Source organism: Labeo rohita, chromosome 6 (assembly GCF_022985175.1).
Source record: "Labeo rohita strain BAU-BD-2019 chromosome 6, IGBB_LRoh.1.0, whole genome shotgun sequence".
Classification (NCBI taxonomy): Eukaryota; Metazoa; Chordata; class Actinopteri; order Cypriniformes; family Cyprinidae; genus Labeo; species Labeo rohita.
Window position 1 is genome coordinate 30,137,217 of NC_066874.1, and position 7,853 is coordinate 30,145,069.

The window sequence follows — 7,853 nt, forward strand, 5'->3', positions numbered from 1 at the left end:
TGTGTAATTTCACAGCAAACAGAACGTGCAGATTTGGTTTACAGAGCAACAGACTACATGTTTAAAGACAGTAATTTATGCCTCCAGTGTTGATGTCTCCTTCAGTGATTTGGGTAGCGTGCTGTGAGCTTCTAGAGCTCCTTCCTACTTGTATATAAAGAGTCATTTGTCAGAGTCGTTTAGATGAGATTTGTGGGCAATTTTCCCTTCTGTTTCGGTGATGAACTCTGATGGCGTGCTGTGATGTCAGGCATTTATACATGTCTGCGTCACAATCAATAAAGTCATTAGGATTCCCTGACCGGGCTTTCCTACCTTCCTCTCCATAATTCTTCTTTGTTCCTTTGTAACTATACGAATGCAATTCCAGACCCTCAAATCTAGCAGATTAGCACCAGTCAGCATGAAACCTGAAAAACTGAAAAAGAAGCGAAGTATCCCAAGCAAGCATCTTATTATTAGGTCAATGACAAATAAGCAAATGATCGTCTGCTTTTGACCTACTAAACCTGTTTACCTAAGCTTTTGACTTAATAACTACATAAATGTCAAGCTTTGTAACTGCATAGCTGTTATTAATTTTAATTATGAACTATTATTAGGCCCTATTAATTCAATTTTTTGTATGTAATTTATATGTTCTGTACATTACGTATTTTATATATAAACTTGTACATTTTTATTTCTAACTTTTAATGAGATATTTGTTGTTTGTTACAATTTCAGGACGCTGACATTTTTCACAGTGTACCACAGAAATATTATCATAATGAATATTAATCACAAAACTGAAGATGTATTCATTATAGAAGAGGTGCATTTTTTATTTGTGAATTTATTTATTTAGTTATTCATTCATGTGATTTTATGTTTGTGTATTATTATTATTATTTATTTATTTATTTTAACAAATATCATGAATATGTTTTTTGGTGTATCATTTTACTAAATTATTGTCTTTGTTCTCAAGAAACACTAAAATATTATGTATTATTAAAGACATATTCATTATAGAAAAGGTGCATTTTTTATTTGTGAATTTATTTAAGTATTCATTCATTTATTTTATTATTATTATTATTATTATTATTATTATTATTATTCATTTTTATTTACAAATACCATGAATATCATTTATCCACTTTACTCTTCATTTGACCACTTTACTTTTTTTATTTTCAAGAAACACTAAAATATTTTACCAGAAAACTTTAGAATTTTTATTTAAGACATTTTTTGTTACAATTTTAGGACGTTAAAATTTCCTACCGTTTATCACAGAAATATTATCATTTTTATCATTATTATCATTTCAAGACATTTGAACACAAAACTGAAGACACATTCATTACAGAACAGGTGCATTTTTTATTTGTGAATTTATTTATGTAGTTAATTATTCATTTATTTTTATGTTTATGTATTTAATGATTTATTATTATTTATTTTATTTTTTTTTTTCTAAATATCATGAATATGATTTTTTGGTGTATCATTTGACCACTTTACTCTTTTTTTATTGTCAAGAAACACTAAATTGTTTTACCAGAAAACTCCAGAATTTTTATTTAAACCTTTTAAGACATTTTTATTTGCTACAATTTTAGAATGCTGACATTTTCCACCGTTTACTACAGAAATATTATCAAAATGACTTTTAATCACAGAATTTAAGACATTTTTTATTTGTAAATTTATTTACTAATTTATTCCTTTATTTATTTTTTATTTACTTATTTATTTTTTTGTTTTTAAAAAAAATAATAATATGAATATGAATATTATGAATATGTTATTTTGGCGTATAACTTTACTCTTTTTATTCTCAAGATACACTAAGCTTTTTTTTACCAGATAACTTCAGAAAATTTATTTCGACCTTTTAATGAGGCAATTTTCTTCATATTTCAAGATATTAAAATTTTTTACATTATAAGCCAGATTTGATATCATAATAAATTTGTAATTCTGAAACTGAAGACATTCATTATAGAAGAATTGCATTTTTTATTTATTCATTTTTATACACATCAAAAATTGTTTAATCACTTTCACATTATAACCCAGGTATAATAGCATAATAAAACTGTAATTTTGAAATTGAAGACATATTCATTATAGAAGAGGTGCATTCTTATTTTGATATCAAAAAACGTGTTTTTAATAAATCAAAATATTAAAAATAAATAAATAAAATAAGATCAGGTAACTGACTGCCAAATTACTTTTAAGAATTAAAAATTGCTTTATGAATGAGAATGTAGAGGAAGAGTGAGTTTTATTTTTCTCTAAAGACTTGTAAAATGATTTTATGTTTCCTGTCCTGTGGCATGTGAGCTGTTCAAAAATTCTGAATGGCATTCTAGATCCCGTTCCGTTACTTCCCATCCATTTTTATGTTAATGACATTTCTGTGGCATTTAACAGACGGACAGAGCTGACCTTTCAGTGCCTGATGACTCCAGGTGTCAGATGATGGCTCTGCTCTAACATTTAACAAATCTTCCTATGCTGCCTATTGGCAGCAGAAACAAAATAGTATATGGAACACAGCCCAAAAAATCAACCGTCCTCATCCAACCCCAAGCCCAATGGCCTCTAGTTAGTTAGCTCACCCTTTAGCTGTATCTCAAGCAGAGGCGGAAAGTGAGAAGACTGCAATAATTACCAAGTAGCCTGTGGCTTCTGTAACTCGAATGGAGAATTATAATAGAAAAATTCAACTTTTCTCAAACTAAACTATGTTTACTTCAATGTTTCGGGTTTGCGGTAACACGCACTGACCTCAAAAGAACCAAACTAAGCATTTGTGTCACTGTGCCCAAGCTGTCAGTTACAATTTTTCAGTGCTTTTCTGCTTTGAATTTCTAGTTAAACTTCAGAGGCGACTGCGCTGTTCGTTTGGTGATTTAAGGACGCAGAAGTAACTTGACAAGTCCAGCTGTTTTATTTTAATTAATGCTGACGCTGTTAAGAAATTAAACATGTTTATGTAATAAGGTGTTTATATCTTTAGAATCGAAAAGACATGTCTCCTGGTACTACTTTCTATTTATATTACGTTTTGATGACATAACGCATGCATTTGTAATGTACTTTAAAGTTAAAACAGATGCATCATAATGTGATTTAGATTCTCATAGTGTTGTAGGTTTATAAAACCCTTTGTTGCAAACTATTTACAATGCACCTCACATTGGAGGGAATGCATCTGTATAGATTTTCTGCTGCTGTCTTGCGTCTGGGTTTTAGTGCACGGCAACATTTCTTGATGCATTATACAGATACATTTCCAATGTAAATTAAATAACAAAGCTGGAATTATTTAAATGCCATGCGGTTTCAAAAGCTTCATGCTTCGGTTTCGTCATTTTTAGGGCAGAACTTCATTAAATCACGGTGTTATTTCCACCGGAAGATAAACATCTCGCAACACTCGTACGCCAGAAAAAGATCCATGTTGCTTCTAGAACGTGGAGTCGACTCATGAGATCTAACCCACTTTTTCCTCCACTTGAGAGAGATGCTGATGTGAACTGGATTAAAATCATTAAGATGGAATCAAAATCATTTGTGGTGCTTGTATCAATTGTGCCTTTCTTGTAAGACTGAAAAGGATGGATTTGTATTCCTTTTTGAGAAGGATTATGCCTTACAGTCAATTTAAAGGAATTTGGGTTTTTATAGGTTGAACAATGACTACACATAATCTCTCATATCATTCTAATTGTCTCATTCTTCATGCTTCTAAAACACCAAATCCAAAAGCCTCCTTTATAGTTTCTGAAGTATCCTGAGGTGTGTCATGCTGTAAGTCACTAAAACTGTTCTTAAAAATAATTTCTTCTATAATTAATATATATGCAGTGTTATGACCTTATACTAATTGAGGTTACATTAAATAGTTGGTCACACCACAGGACCATTTAAAATGAAGAAGTAAAGGCACAAAGGCGATTAAATGCTGTGAATTTGTGTCATGACATACAGTTGAGGTCAAACGTTTACATACATCTTGCAAAATCTGCAAAGTGTTAATTATTTTACCAACATAAGAGGGATCATACAAAATGCATGTTATTTTTTATTTAGTACTGACCTCAATAAGATACTTCACATAAAAGACGCTACATGTAGTCCACAAGAGAAAATAATTCTTTGGTTTTTCTGGATTTTTGTGTATGGGAACCCTTTCCAACAATAAATGTATGATTTTGAGATCCCTCTTTTCACACTGAGGACAACTGAGGGACTCATATGCAACTATTACAGAAGGTTCAAACACTCACTGATGCCCCAGAAGGAAAAACAATGCATTAAGAGCTGAGGGGTGAAAACTTTTGAACAGAATGAAGATGTGTACATTTTTCTTATTTTGCCTAAATATCATATTTTTGTCATGTAGTACTGCCCTTCAGAAGCTACAGAAGATACTTACATGTTTCCTAGAAGACAAAATAAGTTAAATGTACCCTGATCTTCAAATTCAAAAAGTTTTCACCCCCTGCCTCTTAATGCATTGTGTTTCCTTCTGAAACATCAGTGAGCGTTTGAACCTTCTGTAATAGTTGCATATGAGTCCCTCAGTTGTCCTCAGTGTGAAAAGATGGATCTCAAAATCATACAGTCATTGTTGGAAAGGGTTCAAATACACAAAAATGCTAAAAAACCAAAGATTTTGTGGGACCTGAAGGATTTTTCTGAACAACAGCAGACAGTTTAACTGTTCAGGACAAACAAGGGACTCATGAACAACTATCACTAAACAAAAAAACAGCTGTGGATCCTTCAGGTAACAACATAGTAGTAAGAATCAAGCGTATGATTTTTATCAATTCAGTTATTGTTTTCTCTTGTGGACTATATGTAAACATCTTTGATATGTGACATATCTTATTCAGGTCAGTACTAAATAAAAAATAACATGCATTTTGTATGATCCCTCTTATTTTGGTAAAATAATTAACATTTTGCAGATTCTGCAAGGTGTATGTAAACTTATGACCTCTACTGTTCAAATGTTTTTGAACAAGCTGCATTTATTTGATCAGAAATACTGTAACATTATGAAATATTGATACAATTTAAAATAATTGTTTTTCTCGTTGTAATATACTCTAAAATGTAATTTATTCCTGTGATGCAAAGCTTATACTTGTAATATGCTTATTTGCTGCTCAAAAAACATTTCTTATTATTATTGCAACAATTTACTGTTATTCTTGTTACTCCTTGCTGAATAAAAAAGTTTTTTTTCCTATAAAAAAAAATTACAGACCACATACGTTTGAACAGTATACAGCTAGAAATACAACTAGAAAGAAAAGTAGTAAATAAAGATTTGATAGGTTCACAACATCTAGATTACAGGTCTCGTAACATTGGCTTTCATGCAGTAAATCAGGAAACACCACAGCGTCTATACGTGTCACCCACAGTCACAAATAGAAATGGTGAACATGTCTACATTTGATGTCATCTCCCTGACCTAGTTAGGATATGAAAGCTTGAATCACTTAAATGATAATCTTACCTTCCTTTCAAAAGCAATTTGGTTCCTCCCACTGCTATTAATACCATGAACTGATTGACTTCAGTATAATCTGAAATAGTTTAAAGAAAATCAGGTGAGTCCACTTTAACATGAGCCAGTGATAACAGCATGTAATTTCGAACATCGCCTTGAAATTCATACACGCACAGACCTCCGTAAAAGAAGACATGAAGGCACATTTAATCAATATAATATACACACAGCTGCTATGAATTATGCAATAGCATCTCTGTTAGTCAATGCAGTCCAATATGTTACAGCAAGAATGCACAGCTCAATCCAAGTTGCACAACATATCTCAAGTGCGTCATTATATTACCAGAATCCTGAAGACTGATGATTAGAGATTGTTTTTTAAGTGCTTTAGTTCAGGAACTGGAACCAGTGGGAGTCCTGATGTTCTCCGTGCAATCACTTCTTTATGGAAAAAGTCAATTCTCATAACAATTCACACAGCTCACCTCAATTACCAATTTTAACACGTTACCTAACCGATGCCAGCTGTGAGCGCTCTTGTTTCATTAGTTCAGAGAATTGCTATCGACGCACATAACCACATTTTTGGCAACCAGGATACAGCGCGGTCCATATTGTAGCTTATTCTGAACACAATCCACCCACTCAGACAGGAAGAGACCGTCTGATTGACATGTAAAGCTTTTGGCAGCGTGTTTATCTGAAGGCGATGATATAAATCTGTAGATTTTGCAGGTGCATTTTGCATTTTTCACTCTGACCCTTTTTTATCGTGTCTCCTCAGCTCACCGCTTAGCTTTCTATACGATAAACCCTTTGTGCTCTTTTTGCATATATACCATAACTGTTGTATAGGGTATGTGTTCTTGTTATAGCAGTCCCTACGTTATGCAATCAAGTATTGATGTTGAGCTCAAACTGGAGGATTTTGCAGGAAATTGTTTATTGGCTAAGGTAATAACCTCACACATACAATACACATATAAACAGTGCATGCATTTGTTATGGCTTAAAGCCTGTAAAGAGCACCCAGGGTAATCTCAGTCCACATAATGAATAGGAGCACGTGGTCTGGTTCGGCGAGCCGCTCAGCTGCCAGTGTTTCCCAGCTCCGAGGTGCAGGAAGAGAGAGGTAAGAGGAAGTGGGGGCTGGGAAGCGTGAGCTCTTTAATTCTGCACCAGGGGAAAACCCTTCTCAATTTCTGTGTGGGTGGATTATGGGTTATAAGTGTGCGAGCGTGCGCGCATGCATTATGCAGGAGCGTGCATGTGTGTGCATGGCTTTTTTTTGCACTCAAATGGATGGAGTATGTATGTCAACTGCGAATAGCCACGCGTGTTTGTTTTTCCATAGGCTTGCATTTTATGCTTGGAGGGCAAGTTGTCTACCTGTGCATCTGTGTGTTTGTGTGTGTTTATTGGACGCCTGGTGTGATAAATGAGACACAGGGGTAGGGGATCCTTTTCCCCCCTGTGTAGAGCAGATTGCATGTGTGTCTAGGCTTGCCTGTCTTTGACAGCTCCTATAGGACGCAGTGGGGTTTTGGGGGAAGGGGCTAAAATCCAGTTGTTTTGGAGCATTCGGCACATTGATTAAAGCGCTTTAGGTGTTTTACACCAGCGAACAGGTTTGCTTGTTGGGTTTGTATTAACTTTATATTACATTTATATAATCTGTTTAAACATATAAAATAGTTAACCCAAAAATTAAAAATTATGGCATCATTTACTTACCCTCATGTCGTTCCTGTATGGCTTTCATTTTTCGGTTGGACATGAAAGAAGACATTTCACAGAATGTCCAGGGTGCTGTTGTTAATGATGATGACTGGAGCTGTAGAGGTAGAAAAATAATACATCATACAAGTAATCCATACATCACACATCCAACTTGTGCTATATTGCAAACATTCTGAAGCCATACAATAACTTATCTGAAAACACTGCTTTCCACATTCAATTTAAATATGTGACCCTGGACCACAAAACCAGTCATAAGGGTTCATTTTTTTGAAATTGAGATTTATACATCATCTGAAAGCTAAATAAATAAGCTTTGGGTGATCTAGGCTGGTTTATGCTGATATAGTGCTGGTCCAGGCTGTTTTTGCTGGTATAGTGAAAGTTTATGCTGTTCAGTGCTGGCCTAGGCTGGTTTATGCTGGTATAGTGCTGGTCCAGACTGGTTTATGCTGGTATAGTGCTGGTCCAGGCTGGTTTATGCTGGTATAGTGCTGGTTTATGCAGTTTAGTGCTGGTCCAGGCTGGTTTATGCTGGTATAGTGCTGGTTTATGCAGTTTAGTGCTGATCCAGGCTGGTTTA

The 7,853-nt window shown here is 34.0% G+C and overlaps 1 protein-coding gene across 2 annotated transcripts in view; it reads right to left on the reverse strand.

The window, feature by feature from the left end:
* Nucleotides 1–7,360, reverse strand: part of ngfb (nerve growth factor b (beta polypeptide)) — a 48,306-nt gene extending 40,946 nt beyond the window's left edge. Inside the window, exons 1-3 of one of the 2 annotated variants that reach the window (XM_051112897.1) lie at nt 7,265–7,360; nt 5,534–5,603; nt 316–418 (exon numbers count right to left, since the gene is read on the reverse strand). The gene's annotated coding sequence lies outside the window, so the exon portion shown is untranslated. The remainder of the gene's footprint in view (nt 1–315; nt 419–5,533; nt 5,604–7,264) is intronic. The other variant, XM_051112898.1, reaches the window with a different exon arrangement.
* Between the last annotated feature and the right edge of the window lie 493 nt (nt 7,361–7,853).